At 40.7% G+C, this 3,241-nt stretch overlaps 1 long non-coding RNA gene across 1 annotated transcript; it reads left to right on the top strand.

The window, feature by feature from the left end:
* Positions 1-2,035: 2,035 nt before the first annotated feature.
* Positions 2,036-3,241, top strand: LOC139063580 (uncharacterized). Its single transcript, XR_011516954.1, has 2 exons — positions 2,036-2,380; positions 2,839-3,241. It is a non-coding gene; the product is annotated as an uncharacterized lncRNA (long non-coding RNA).

Here is a 3,241-nt window from a genome sequence, read left to right as displayed (position 1 = left end):
CCTTGGTCTTCCTTTAGGCCTCTTCCCAGTTGGACGTGCCCGGAAAACTTCACCAGGGAAGCGTCTAGGAGGCATGCTATTCAGACCTCGAGCCACCTCAACTGGCTCCTCTCGACGTGGAGGAGCAGCGGGTCTACTACGAGCCCCTCCCGGATGACCGAGCTCTTCACCTGATCTCTAAGGGAGAGCCCAGCCACTCTGCGGAAAAAACTAATTTCGGCCGCTTATATCCGCAATCTTGTTCTTTATGTCACTACCCAAAGTGTCCCTATTGTCCTGACGAGAAAATGTCAGCAGATGTCACATATATTACAGTTCTTCAATTTCATGATGTAACTAAATAAATTTTTTAATAAAACTTGTTATTTTTATTTCACGCTTCAGATGTATTCTGCAGCTCTGGGTACATTTTAGCAGGTAGGAGAAAAGACCAAAATGACTCTTGTAATGTGAATATTACAGGCTTTTGTGCTGGAGGGGTTCATTTGATTATATTTTTTTAATTCATCCAACTTCACAAAAATTGGTCATTTACTAACATAAAACCTTGGAAAATCAGAATAAAGAACAGTACTGTAAAGCCTGTCTCAATGACAACTAATCATGTTTTATTATGCTGAAAAAATATTTGTCATAAATGAAAAACAAACTGCAAAGTGCTCCAGTCCTCGCTAAAATCATCTCATTAGTTCACTCTATCTCATGATTTCTCAAATTAATAGTCAATATCCAGATGTTTCCATGATTTTACTCCATGTGCACTTTTGCCATAAAGCCGGCGGTGCAAAGGAACGGACGTGCTAGTTTTATTAATCGTTTCATGTCAACACCCCTCTCTAGGTTGGCACCTTACCGTGGTGGAGGGGTCTGGTAGGGCCACCCATGGTAAACAGGTCCTAGGTTAGGATCAAAGTTCAGCCCACAGACCCCATATGAAGAAAAACATACATGGAAACAGCGTTCCCTTGCCCGGAAATCTTTTAAAGGAGACATAACATGAAAAACCCACTTTTTTATCCATTAACACGGTGTGTTTCACATTTTAAGTGTCTAAGTGAGCAAAAAGGCTTATATTATTCACTGGAGTTGCTATTTAGATATTTAATAATTAAGTTTTGGGCATATTTGTCCACCCGTTCAGTTTTTACATTATCTATTACATCAGTAATTAATTTAGTGAGGATAACTACCAAATATGGTAATGGCCCTCGGCTAAACACAGAGCCAATCCGCCATTTTTTCTTCTCGCTAAGATTTTTTGTAGTCCTATTGGAAAAATGCAGAATGTCTGGTTATTTTAGCCACACACAGCTCAAAACTGTTCCTCGTTTTAAGGAAGGGTGGTGTGGCAGTATTTAAACCCAGGAGCTGATGACACTACTGCTAAAAAAAACACAGAAGAAAAAGTAGTGTGTTTGCGTTTGTTTGTTTGTGTGTGTGTGAGTGTGTGCGCGCGCGTGGTTCGTTCATTCTGTCTCCAGGCTAGTGGCTAAGTACTGAGGGCTTCATCTATCTAAAAGGAGTTATTTCCATCTGAATTTGGCAGCACCGGGACACAGCAGCAGAGCGGTAAGCTTCATATCACTCTAAAATGTCGACAAACTTTACTTTAGATTTACGGGCATTAGCAGCACTAAAGCGTTAGCATCCGGCTTGCTATCGCTAGCACAGTATGCTAGTAAAGTTAGCACCCAGATTAATGTGGATTTGGCTGATTTTCGTGGAATAAAACGTGATTTCTGATCAACGCCTTCTTTTACACCAGATGATAACCTCCCACTGATTGTAACAGCAGAGAGCCTGTGTGTTATTCTACATGAGTGTGATGTAATCTTAGCATCCAGTAAATAAAGTCCCATATCAGCTAAAATGCAGCGTGACAAAGTCATTAAAGTGCGTCAACACAGTGGATTTAATAGAGTTTTAAAGAACGATCTCTGAGTGAAGTGAGGTTAGTTTTTTTGTCTCACTGCAGATATAAAAACTAACTCTGCATCAGTCAGACGCAGCAAAGCTCACCGTCTGTATGAGCGTGAGCATCGGAAAGCTGATAAAATCAGCTGTAAAATAATTAAAACAAAGTAAAAATGTTCCTTTGCTTTTTAGAGTCCACATCCAGAAGGCTGGAGCCGTGTTTCACTGACAGGCTCTCAGACTAACGCCCTGATGAGCTCAGCTGGGACAAACTGGTCTGATGTTTAGGTAAGTGAAGATCTGCTTCTCCAAGTCCTTGAGATGCTAGTAAAAAATAATTTAGCCAGCTTGCTAATGTTACTTTTCTTCTCCTCTAAGGAACACAGAACGTTCAGATGTTGGCGTTTCACGTCACCTACTGAGGAAGGAGACCCACCAGTAAAGAGACGGTCTGGACCAGACCAAAGTGAGTGATGACACACCTCAGCCACCCTCATCATTAAGAACACCTCACCCCCTGAATCACTCCGTCTGATGACAGCAGAGTGATTTATTTGATGTTTTACTTGTTTAGTCTGTTTAGAAATTATTGAATTACATTATTTTCTGTAATCGACCATCTGATCTGGATGTGTGCAGAATAACTTTCCCCAAATTCAGCAGCAGCTGGCCTACAAAAACAGCTGCAGCATGTAGTAAGTCTGTCTGCACTGCTCTCTAATGAGCTTCCTTTCATAAGGAATCATTTGTATAATTTTAGTGTCACTATTTTATTACATTTGTAGGAAAATATGAAGTCACTGCAGCAAAGTGAACTTGTGAACAAACACAAACGTGACTATAAACATGAAAGCTAAAGAAACAACTTTCCTAAAGCTGCTTGTAAACAAAATATGTCATTAAAGTTATTGTCTATCATTGCAGAATATGGCGATGACATCATGGAACTGGTCTTTGGAAAAGTTTTCCCTGAACCAACTCCGTTTCTAGATGAGGTAGAGAAGATCTGCATCTCACCAACTCTCTGGTCTCAGTATTCAGACAACGGAGGTCTCCCACTGTTGTCCAGGACCAGTTTGAAGCCCACATACTGCCCCTCCCTCATCATCAGGAAACATCAATCCGTATCCTGAGGACAACAGAAGACGGCAGGAGGACAGGAACTCTGAGACCTAGATACCACCAGCACCGAGACACAAAGCACCTGTGTGCACAACGCCTGTTTTAACTACTAAAGCCTGTTTATTATATTGTTCTACTTATTTGCTGTGAGGTTAATACTTAGAAAATTTGTATATTAATGTAAACAATAAAAAAAATCACTGAT

The sequence above is a fragment of the Nothobranchius furzeri genome, chromosome 16 (assembly GCF_043380555.1).
Source record: "Nothobranchius furzeri strain GRZ-AD chromosome 16, NfurGRZ-RIMD1, whole genome shotgun sequence".
NCBI lineage: Eukaryota > Metazoa > Chordata > Actinopteri > Cyprinodontiformes > Nothobranchiidae > Nothobranchius > Nothobranchius furzeri.
Note: the sequence above shows the minus strand (reverse complement) of the source record. Positions and strands in the feature narration are given on the sequence as shown.